Source organism: Macaca nemestrina, chromosome 4 (assembly GCF_043159975.1).
Source record: "Macaca nemestrina isolate mMacNem1 chromosome 4, mMacNem.hap1, whole genome shotgun sequence".
Taxonomy (NCBI): domain Eukaryota; kingdom Metazoa; phylum Chordata; class Mammalia; order Primates; family Cercopithecidae; genus Macaca; species Macaca nemestrina.
Window position 1 is genome coordinate 124,573,431 of NC_092128.1, and position 13,171 is coordinate 124,586,601.

Here is a 13,171-nt window from a genome sequence, read left to right on the forward strand (position 1 = left end):
TGATTGATCACAATGTAAACAATATAACCTTCAGTATAATATTGTTCACTATATGTTATTCAAAATTATGTTTGTGAAATTCATCCATATTTTGCCTTTGTAATTTATTCATTCTCTTTGCCACGTACCATGGTGGTTTGCTGCACCTATCAACCCTTCATATAGGTATTAAGTCTCATATGCATTAGGTATATGTCCTAATGCTCTCCCTCCCTTCACCCACCACCCTCCCATAGGCCCCAGTGTGTGTTGTTCCCCTCCCTGTATCCATGTGCTTTCATTGTACATGGATGCAGTTTTGTAGGTACTTAGCAAAGAATGAAATATTTACATTAAGGGATATGTTCATTGTCAGGAGATAATAAAAAATAGTTTTATACAGTTCCTGTACAATTTACATTCCAACCAGCAATCTAAAGGCATCCCATTGATTCATATTGTCACAAACTGTTGGTATCACTGGTCTTTATAATATTAGCCATTTTGCATACATTGTATTCAGGATTTAATTTGCAATTTTCTGACAAAAATAATGACTTTTGTGATTTTTTTCTATTAATTTTTTAATAAAATTTTGTATTATTGTATTACTAGTATTTGTATTTTTGTACTTTTGTATTATTGTTCATACCATTTGTATTTATGATAATTTCGTAAGGTCTGAGGCTAACATCAATAATATTTTGAGCTTTTTTTTTTTTTTTTTCGAGAGAGAGAGTCTTGCTCTGTCGCCCAGGCTGGAAAGCAGTGGTGCAATCTTGGCTCACGGCAAGCTCGCTTCCTGGGCTCAAGGGATTTGCCAGGCTCAAACAATTTGCCAGGCTCAAGCTATTTGCCCGCCTCAGCCTCCCAAGTAGCTGGGACTACAAGTGTGTGCCACTGCGCCAGCTAATTTTTCTACTATTTGTAGAGATGGAGTTTCATCATGTCGCCCAGTCTTACCTTGAACTCCTGAGCTCAGGCAATCTGCCCACCTCAGACTCCCAAAGTGCTGGGATTATAGGCATGAGCCATCATGCCCGGTCAACTTTTGCAATTTTTATAAAGTGACTATGCAATTAGTTGGCCCATAATTTGGGGGCATTCCCTGCGTTTCCTCTCATTGATTTGTTGTTCGTGACATATTCTGGATACATGGTGGGCATATGATTTCTTTGTTAGATATATACACACAAAATCACTTACCCCATTCATCTTAATTTTAAATTTTTCAATGGTGAATTCTTATGATGAGAAGATCTTGTTGGAATGTGATCCAGTTTGCAGTCTAGTCTTTTTAAAATTATATTTAGGTATTTTTGTAACCTTTGAAGAAATATTTTTCTACCCGAAGCTCAGTAAGATCAACTGTGTTGTCTCCTCAAAGCTTTATTTTGCTTCTCATATTACATATATAATCAGCCATGTATACATTTTTGGGTACAAGGTAAGGTAGATGCAGGGTTACTCACTTTCCTATGAATATTCAAAAGGGAATATATCTTTCCCACTGTTCTGAGTGCAGATTTGTGAAAGTGAATCACAATATATGCCCAGGAGTCAAAAGAGCATGTATGCTTTGAACTTTCACAGTGCTTCAGATGTGGAGTGAAAATTATAAACGCTTCTTGTTAAGTCACTGCATCTGAAGTCACTGTTGTCAAAACTAACTCTTCCCAACATTTTGGGTTTGTTTACAGATTCTGTACGATGTTTAGTTGGTTTGATTGTCTATCTTGGTGCCTGTCTTCAGTGTCAGTTACTATAACTTTACAATGAGGGTTGGTGTTTAATAATGTTGCCTTTCCACTTCATTCTGCTTTATGATTGTCTTCCCTTGGTACAGTTGGATGTTTGCCCCTTCAGTATCTCCTGTTGAAACGTGATCCCCATGTTGGACATAGGGCCTGGTGGGAGGTGTTTGGGTTATGGGGGTGAATCCTTCTTGAATGGCTTGGTGCCTTCCCCACAATAATGTGCGAGTTCTCTGTTAGTTAGAGCTAGAGTTCATTGTTTAAAAGAGCCTGGTGCCTCCTCCCCTCTCTGTTTTGCTCCCCCTCTTTCCAAGCGATACACGGGTTCCACTTTTGCCATCTGCTATGATTGTGACCTTCTTGAGGCCCTCACCAGAAACAGATGCGAGCACTGTGTTTCTCGTATAGCCCGCAGAATCATAAGCCAAAATAAATATCTTTTCTTTATAAATTATCCAACCTCAGGTGTTGTTTTATAGCAATTAAAAAAAAAAAAAAACTAATGCATCACTATTCTTGAGTCTTTGCATTTCCATATAACTTTTAGAAATAATTTGTGAATTTTTTACAAAAGAACTTGTTAAGTATTTTGATGGTGATTACATTGAATATTTAATCAATAAGGGGACAATTGACATATTTAAAATATGGATGTTAGCCGGGAGTGGTGGCTCACTCGTGTAATCCCAGCATTTTGGGAGGCCAAGGCAGGTGGATCACTTGAGGTCAGGAGTTCAAGACTAGCCTGGACAACATGGTGAAACCCCATCTCTACTAAAAATACAAAAATTAGTCGAGTGTGGTGGTGTGTGGCTGTAGTCCCAGCTACTCGGGAAACTGAGGCAGGAGAATCGCTTGAACCCAGGAGGCGGAGGTTGCAGTGAACTGAGATCACACCATTGCACTCCAGCCTGGGCAACAAGAGCAAAATTCTCTCTCAAATAAATAAATAAATAAAATTTGGATATTTACAATTATAAACATGTTACATCCTTCTATTTCTTTAGAAATTAAAAAATTATCTTACTAATATTTTGCTGTTTTCTCTGAATGGTCTCAGATAATTTTGCAGATTATTGTCATATATATATAATTTTCTATTTGCTATCCTATTCCAGAAGTAATTTATTTTTGTTCATCGTGAGCAGGCACTTCATGTGTGAATTACCTTAATCCATTTTCTCTGTAAGTTGCTCAATTTAGGTTTCAGATGTACTCATGTCATCCTTTGAGTTCCCAGCTGAAATCCTGGGGCCTCTTATCTTTGGCAGGTCCTATACCCTACCCCTCTAAGCCTGCCGAAAGTTCTGCTCGCCTTATCATCTCAAATGCAAATCAGCCATTATCTAGAAAGGAAAACAGCCAAGTATCAAACTCCCCCTCACTACTTCCTCTTCTTTCATATGACCAAATTATTGGTCTACAACTTCTCACTGCTCAATCTCTGGCCAAAGTTATTATGCAGCTATATTTATACTTTGCCCTGCTTTTTACCAAAGACTTGACAATTTTTAAGTATTTTCAGATAATGAACATCATATTTTGATAATTAAATTATTATGTTTATTTTTAACTTTATTATTTTTATCATCATTATTTCCACGCCTCCACCTTCTCGCTGATCATATATTTTAAGGAGCTTCTTTATTTTCATCACGGAAATTGTAATCATCTTCTGTTATAATCTTCATGTTGAATGCATAGGCTACCTTGACTGGTACTGTTGGTACTCACAATACACCTGACACAAAATACATGGGATTTTTCACCCACACCAGCCAATCCCTCCCCTTTCCAAATTCTAAATGGGCGTCTCACAATTCAATTCAGTTCTGACACCAACTACGAAGACTTAGCATAGACATCACAGGTTAAAGGCTCAGTCCCATAAAACTTCCCTCACTCCAGATGCCAGGTTCAAGTACGGGGTGCCGAGGGTGCCTATACTTCTGCCTGATACGGGTACAAAGTCAAGGATCTGCACGACCTTCTCCTCAGGTTCCCTAATTTGCTAGAAGAGTTCACAGAACTCAGGGCAACACTTTACTTACTACTACTGGTTTACTCCGAAGGATATCGTAAAGGACACAGATGAGCACACAGAAGAAGAGGTACACAGGATGTGGTCCAGAAGAGCTCCGAGCACAGGAGGTTCTGATCCCGTGGAGTGCATGCATTCGCCAACCTGGAAGCTCACCAAATCCTATAATTTAGAGAATTTTATGGAGGTAAATATGATTTATTATCATTGGCCATTCGTGACTGACTCAGTTTTCAGTCCCCTCCTCTCCCTAAAGATCTAGTGGGGAGGCTAAAACTTCCTACCCTCTAGTCATGCCTTGGTCTGTCTGGAGACCTGCCTCTGTCCTGACGCTCTCCAGGGGCTCTGGCTGTTACTCAGCATATAAAAGAAAGTCCTGTCACTTCAGGGAATCCAAGGTCTTAGCAGCCATTGTGTTAGTAACTGGGAAGTAAGCCCAAAAATTATAACAAAAGAGGTTCCCATCATCCCCTATCACTCAGAAAAGTACGAGGGTTTTATTTAGAAACTTGTGCCAGGAAACAGGAAGATCAAATATATATTTATTATTATATAAAAATTACATCATGTCAGCGAGAAAGTCTTTTATTTGTTATTGAATGTTGAGCATAAGAATGATATCAACAACCAGATAAATCTTATGTTTATAGAAACGATCCTACTTAACATTTCTTTGAATTTATTTAGTGGGTCTAGATTTCTATGGAAGAGGTTAATTATTAAAGTTTCAAAATGAGGATGTGATATGAGTCAATTTATTAATATGTCATATCTGACAATTTTATCTTCTAAGATAGCTAAGAAAATATACTTTAGCAAACTTTATCATTTGTACAAAAGCATTTGGAAGAGCTAAGTAAAAGTACTTATACTCATGCCTCCAGTGGTTCAGATTTAGTAATGTAGTTGGACTCATGTATTCCTCATATGTACATATTGCATACTTGCTGTAATTGGGTTCATACGTTGCATTTTTTTGCCAGTAAAATAGTTAATTCTGATACTTGCTCTGATGATCATAATTTAATAAATACTGTTTAAAGTGAAAATGAGTCATAATACTGTTAAAAGAGAATGTGTATTTTGCGTTTTCAGAGGCGATATAAATGTGGTTTTACAAACAATTCTAACCTTTTCCTTTGCTCAACAGAACTCATCACTCTTGTCAAATTCTTTCCATCAATTGTGCGTTTTTAATAAGGATAATGGAGATATCAAATATGTCATCTCCATAGTGAACAACTAATACATGTCTTGGCATGAAGTTTCTTTTCAAACCATAAGAAAAAGCAGTAGTGTTTACCTTTATTAATAATTCACAACATATTGACACTGGTAATACATGGAATATTTAAAATACAAAATATGTAACAATACTCTAAACTTGGATTCTTCAATACACTTGATTGTTGTACATTTAAAATAATTATGGACAAGAGTTATTTGTCTACTTGTATTTTTAATAAGATTTTGCCCACCCACAATATTGTATTGAACCATTTATTTTTGCAATTTCATCAATCAATCATTTTAAGATAGGGAAGGTAAAGAATTTGGGAGTTTTTCTTTTTTTCTCATTATGATCTCACTTTCTCTTGACAAAATAAACCCATACAGTATTGTGTATTGTCATTGCTCAGGTCATCTATGAATTAATTAAACTAAAATAACATGGGATTATTAATGTTTACCTATCCTATAGCTCTTATGATAGTTTTGTGATATTAATTTTAAATTACTTTTTATTTCTTGAACTCTTCTGATTGCTGCTGCCTTCTAAATTATCAACATGCATTTATTTTTGTTTGAAGTCAAAAAGTTAGTGAATCTTTTCTATTAATTTAGAAGCAAATTATAAGCAATTACGAGTGCAACATATGCACCTTGTCATAAATGCATCACTAAGCAATTAACATTGGAAAATATATGACAGAAAGTTGACTACTAAAACCACTGAGAAACATCTATTTGTCAATAAATGTAAGCACTCCCTGTCTCCCTATTTGAGTGTCTGAGTGTATGTGTATGTTATTAATGTAGTCTTTATCAGCCATCCCACTCCTCATTATTTATTTTCCCCCAAAAAGTCAAACTACATGCAGTTTTACATAAAAGTTATATCATCCAATATTGAGAATAATTATAAAAATATGAATTTTAATATAAAAATCATAAGATATAAAACTGAATTCCATTAAAATTATGTCAAATAAAAACGTTCATCAGAAGGAAACAGGAAGTGTTAAAAGAAAAATAAGAACATTCCATCTTTCTGGAATTTGAGGAAACTTTATATTTATAATTTGACATAATTTTATTGGAATTTTATAATGGATATTTTTAAGTGTTAACATACCACACATTTCACAAGAAGCTAAAGACAAAAAAAATTTAATCATTTTCTAAGAAATCACTGACTACTACAGACTAAGCTGAGACATTGACTTTGGCACCAAATATTAGTTATGGTAAGATTTTGGGTTTCTCAGCTGTTGTTAGTGAAATGTTTTAGAATTTCATGTGAAAACAAAATTTGAAGTGCAAATATGCCATGTATGTTGCTTTTAGAAAAAAAGTTGTCGAGATGTAAATAAGAGGAATGTTTAATAAAACTATAAGTATGATTTTCTCCGAATGGTATATTATGGATGACTTTTATTTTCTTCTTTGTATTCATCTTTTTTTTCAAATTTTGTATTATATCAGTAGTATACATTTCTATCATATTTACAACATAATATATTTCTATTATCTTTGTGACAAAAATACATGTTGTTAAAATAAATATTAAAATTATATCTTCTAAATTTTTCAGTTTCCTACAAAGCAAAACAGTCTTACCATACGATCTAGCAATTGTATGCCCAGAGACTTTTTCTTAGGATTTGAAACTTATATCCACAAACATCTAAAACATATGATTTCACTCTCTCTTGACTAAATAAACCCACACAATATTGTGTATTCATTACTCAGGTCATCTAAGAATTGATTAAACTAAAATGACATGGGATTATTAATGTTTACCTATCATATAGCTCTTATGATACTTTTGTGATATTAATTTTAAATTATTTCTTATTTCTTGAACTCTCATGATTGCTGCTGCCTTCTAAATTATCAACATGTATTTATTTTTGTTTGAAGTCAAAAAGTTACAGTGAATCTTTTCTATTAATTTAGAAGCAAATTATAAACAATTATGAGTGCAACATATGCACATTGTCATAAATCCATCACTAAGCAATTAACAAAGAAATCTAAATGCAAATGTTTATAGGAACTTTATTCCTGATCACCAAAAACTAAAAGCACTCAGCACATCTTTTAAAGGTAAACAGGTAAACAAACTATGATATGACATATAGTATTGTATTATATTAGTCAGTGATGATAAGAAGAACTATCCAACTACAAAAAGCTGCAGCTGAAACTTAAATGAGTATTACTCAGTTAAAGAAGCAAGTCTGAGAGGCTACAAACACCATGATTTCACTTATTTGACAGATTAGTGGCTGCCTAGGATTGGGGTTGAAGGCAGTTGAATAGGTGAAGGACAGATAATTTTTTAAGGAGATGAATTGTCTGATACTGTAATGATGAAACTAAGATACTGAGTATTGGTCAAAAATCCATAGAACCTTACAGGACAAAGATTAACCTTAATGTACACACATTTTTTAAAAGTCAGTTTGGAAGTTGGGGATCCCAGGATGGAATGCAGAATGTTCCCATATCACTTAAACGTATTACAAATGTGTGAAACAATCTCACTGAAGTAAGCAAAGGGAGGTGCTGAGCTAAGTATCTTTGGAAATTGAGGGAGTCTGTAAGACTAACGGCAAAGGAAATTGTACATAGCGCTCTACTATTGTTGATAAAATTGTTTCACACAGGGAACAGGTTGACAATTCTGAACCCACTAGAAATGTACACAACTAAGTAAACGGGTGGCAGATGATGGGAGTCAGGTTTATATAGTTGGAGTAACAGGTTATAGGTAAGCAAGGAATGATCAATGTGGCAGTGGACCAGAGTTGAAGACATTTCTATGAACTTATGTTTAGCTTAATATAGATATGGATGGTTCCATATAGAACGTTTTGTAGATATGTGTATATCTATGTAGATTAGTATACATACATTTTGCTCTGCCTGCTGAGAGGTCCTAGAAGCAAGAAACCAAGTAGCAACATCCAGCCTGCAGATTTGGTTTCTATACCATTCTTCAATAAAAGGAAGCAGGTGTCCTTGGAGAAATGGCTGCTGCTAGGATTGGGACAGAAAATATACAAGATGAGCCTGCAACATCTTGTTTGGCCAGAAAATAGGAAAGTGATACAAAAAATTACAATGATGGAGATACATATCAAAGGGAGAGAGAAGCCAATTTCAATGGGGCATGATACACTCCTGTGCAGAAAAATGGAAAATGCTTTATGTAGATGCACTACCTCAAGCAGGTAGAGCAAAACTTCACTTGCTAAATGTGCTGCAGGTGGGTCTTCTTCCCACAGAGTACAGAGTATTTACCTTTAGCTTGTAATCCTCCAAGGAGGGAGGGAAAATACTTCAGCAGAGAAACCTGAAAAGAACTGCCTCAACCAGGTGATCTAAACGAATATCAACAATGATAAGTCATATCATTAGTATGTATCCTTGATACAATGCGATGGAAATGTGACTTCTCTGTGATCTTCCTCCCAAAACCCCAGCCCCATTATGAGACACATATCAGATAAATCCAAATAGAGAGGAATTCTACAAAACAGCTGCCAGAAATCCTCAATATTATCAAGGTCATCAAAAATGAGAGGGTCTGAGAAACTCACAACCAAGGGGAGCCCAAAAACCACGTCTGCTGAATCGAATGTGGTATGGTGTGTGGGATGCTGGAGCAGAAACGGGATATTAGAGAACAACTAGTGTGAGCTGATTACAGTGTGGGCTTTATTTAATGGTGCATCGATATTGGTTCTCAGTTATAACAAATGTACCCTACTAAGGTATAATTTTGATACCAGGGGAAACGCATGTTGGTTATATTGGAATTCTCTGTACCAACTTCAAAATATTTTTGGTAATCTATTTTTTTTTTCTTTTGAGATGAAGTCTTGCTCTGTTACCCAGGCTGGAGTTACACTGGCATGATTTTGGCTCACTGCAATCTCCACCTCCCAGGTTCAGCTTCAAGTGATTCTCCTATCTCAGTCTTCTGAGTAGCTGGGATTACAGGCATACACTATCACACAAAACTAATTTTTGTATTTTTAGTAGAGATGGGGTTTCACCATGTTGGCCAGGGGGGTCTTGAACTCCTGGCCTCAGGTGATCCATCCACCTCGGTCTCCCAAAGTGCTGGGATTACAGCCGTGAGCCACAGCACCCGGCCTAATCTAAAATTTTTAAATCAAATTTTTATTTCAAAAAACATGTATTCCCATCAACAAAGTTGCTTTCAAAACAACTTTTAAGCCTCTGTTTAAGTCATACTTAAATGCCAGTAATTTAAAATATCAAATATTTAGCAATTATTTATCAAGGACCAATAAAAACAAGACTGGAAAAGGCACCTGGTGAAAATATGTGAACAACATACAGTCCTTTTATCAACTTGCCTACATTCCAGTGAAGATAAAGAATGAATACATTATTCAAGTACAACGCTGAGCCTGAAGAGCATTATAATTTAATTAAAATGAAAAGAAAGCCATTATCTGATAGATGAATTAAAAAGACTTCTCAGGGAATAGATAATTAAAATACATCTTGAAATATTAGTGCTCTTTCAAGTGGCAAACTGTGAAAGAAATGTGTTCTTGGTTGGGATGAGAGCAACGCATTCTTTCATTCAGTCACTGTTTCAAAAAGTATTTACTACACACGTAAGTCAAGATGCAGCGAAGTAGACTCTGGTGGATGCGTTTGACCACTACTCCAACCCAGAAGTAGAGACCATTTCCACTCTGCTGGAATCTAGGTTGACTCTGGGACTGTTTTGACTGGAAAAACGCAGTGAGGGTGGTGCAAAGTAACTAACTCCTAAGGCAGAGCCTTTCAGAAATCGGCAAGTCCCATTCTCATTTCTCAAAATGCTCCCTTTTGGAACCCAGTCACAAAATTAGAAGCTTAAGCCACGTGGCTTCTTCAAGTGGAGGAAAATCACGGTGCCCCGGGCAGCAGCCTAAGCTGGGCTCTCCCAGGGCAGAGCCTGCACCTCCTGCTGCGCCTTCCCTGGTGCTGTGATCCAAAGGCCACCTGCAGCCCGCACCTGCTACTCCCGCCGAAAGAGAACCTGGGAATGTTGGGAATGGCTGTGTGCATTTTTACATGGAAAGAATGTAAATAACCTATAGTCAGTCAGCCCACAGAATTGTGAAATCGTAAATGTCGTAAGCAATTAAGGTTGGGGTCTTTGGTTGTTCAGCAACATATGATTGAAACAGAAACTGGCATTGTTCAGTTGGCTTTGGGTCAGGCATCAGTCTCAGGCTCTTTGTGAAGGCTAGAAAGACAGTGAGAGATTTGCCACAAAGTTACTATTTGAGCCTATGAGAAGAAATTCCAATTTAGATACTGTATAACTGATAATTAAACATTACTTGTGGTAGGATGAAGTGACAAAATGTTTGAAATGACCCTGTGGATCTGAGTAAAATTTCCAATTGGAGCGTTGAAAGGGCCAATGCGAATACAAAAAATTAGCCAGGGGTGGTGGCCGGTGCCCTGTAATCCCAGCTACTGTGGGGGCTGAGGCAGGAGAATCACTTGAACCGGGAAGGCGGAGGTTGCAGTCAGCCGAGATCGCGCCACTGCACTCCAGCTTGGGCAACAGAATGAGACTCCGTCTCAAAAGAAAAAAAAAAGAAAAGAAAATGCCGATGTGCTTACTTGAACAGAGTATGGAAAATTACAGGACTACTCCCACAAAAATCTTTAAAAGCAACTGCCGGCATCTTTTTTTTTTTTTTTTTTTTTTTTTTCAGTACGCACTTTCATTAATTGTTTAATTTATAGGTAATAATTATATGCATTTATGAGGTATAATGTGATCTTTTGATACATGTATACATCATGTAATAATCAAGGCAGAGTAATGAACAAATCTATCGCCTCATGCAATTATTATTTCTTTACGTTAAGAAGATTCAAAATCTTGTCTTCTAGCTATTTTGAAATACACAACAAATAATTGTTAACCATAGTCACTCTACTGAGCAATAGCATACCACAACTTATTCCTCCCTCCTCCCACTTGACTGCAACTTCGCACCTGTTGACCATCCTCTCCTTAACTCACAAGTGTGGAGGCTGGAAGTCCAAGGTCAAGGTGCTGGCAGCTTTGATTTCTTCTGAGGCCTCTCTTCCTGGTTCGCAGACGGTGCCTCCTGGCTGTGTCCTCATGTGACCGTTCTGCATGTGCAGCTCTGGTGTGTTTTTCTTTTTTCTTATAAAGACACACTGGGCCAGGTGCGGCAGCTCACGCCTATAATCCCAGCATTTTGGGAGGCGGAGGTGGGTGAATCACCTGAGCTCAGGAGTCTAAGAACAGCCTGGCCAATATGGTGAAACCCCGTCTCTACTAAAAATACAAAAATACAAAAATTAGCGGGGCATGTTGGCGGGCGCCTGTAGTCCCAGCTACTCAGGAGGCTGAGGCACAAGAATTGCTCGAACCCAGGAGGCAGAGATTGCAGTCCAGGATGGGTGACAGAGCAAGACTGCGTCTCAATAATAATAATAATAATAATAATAATAATAATAATAATAAAGACATACTGGACTAGAGACCCATCCTAAGGGCTTCAGTTTAATATAATCGCATCTTTGAAAGCCCTTTCTCGGAATGCAGTCACATTCTGATATACTGAGGTTAGGACCTCTATATATGAATCTGGGGGCAACACAATTCAGCCCGTAACACCTCCTTTTTGAGCAGGGGTTTCTGTTGTGGTGATCTGCTTCCTGGAACCACGTTTTATGTTGGGAAGAAAGGTTGTTTAAGCAGATAGATCTCCGTGTCTGCAAAAAACACATATGCAAAGAACTTCATCTGCAATTGGACCTAATTTATAGGATAAAAGGAAAAAATCTATTTCTCGTCTCACAACACTTCTGACACCAAATGTGTGTGTGGAGGAGTTTTTGCTTTGTTTTGTTTCATTTTGTTTTTCCCAACAAATAACAAATTCTCCAACTCTCTGTGGACACCAACTGGTTGTCCTACAATGACACTGACTACCAAGAGCTAACACAGACTCCACAGGCTAGCGGCCCAGTCCCACAAGGCGGCCTCTGTTTCTCACACCAATTGTACATAGTGGGTCCCCAGGGTTACCCACACTTCTGTCTTACTTGGCTACAAATCGGGGATTTTCACGACCCTTCCTCAGGTTCCGCGATTTGCTCAATGGCTTACAGAACTCAGGTAAACAGTTTATTTACTATTTCCAGTGTAATATAGAGGAGATGATGGGGAACACAAATGGATAATCAGAAGAAGGGGTACATGGGGTAGGTAGGGAAGGATCCCAAGCAAAGGAGCCTCTGTCCCTGTGGAGTTCGGGTGCACCATCCTCCCAGCAGATGGATGCATTCATCAGCCCAGAAGCTCTCCAAATGCCATAATTTGGGAACTTTTAAGGAGGTTCTATTATGTAGGAAGGATTGATTAGACCATTTGCTATTAGTAATTAGGTCAATCTCAAGCCCCTGTCTGAAGGTCTTGGATGAGACTGAAACTTCCAATTCTCTAATCATGCCTTGGTCTTTCTTGTGACCCTCTTGAAGCTCTCTTAGGGTCATAGATGCCAGTCATCTTATTAACATTTAAAAAGACAATCTTGGTATTCTGGAGATTCCAAGGATCTTAGCAGCTCTTATGTCAGGAACTAGGGGCCAAGATCAAATATTGTAACAAAAGATGCTCCTATCACTCCGATTAATCAGGCAATTACAAATGTTTTAGGAGCTCTGTGTCAGGAAACAGGAAAGAGAAAACTATTCATATACATATATACACACGTGTGTGTGTATATGTAAATGCATATATGCCTGTGTGTATGTGGGTATGTGTGTATTTATTATGTCACAAATGATGAAATCTTGGACCTTAAACCTGAGCATGATACCACATAGGACGAGATTTCAGAGGGTTTAAAAGTGGTGAATGTATTTTGCATGTGGGAGGAATGTAAATAATTGTGATCAGTGACTGACTCTGGGGACTAAAGACACCAGCAATAAATTGCCACTGCTCCTCTTGAAACGGGAGCCTATTTCCACTACCTTTCCATCTTCCTATGACCTTCTGTGACCCAGATAATGAGACATAAGTGGTCCCATGTGTCTTCTGTGACATCTGCCTATGGTGCTATGAAGGCTTCCCTTAGGAACC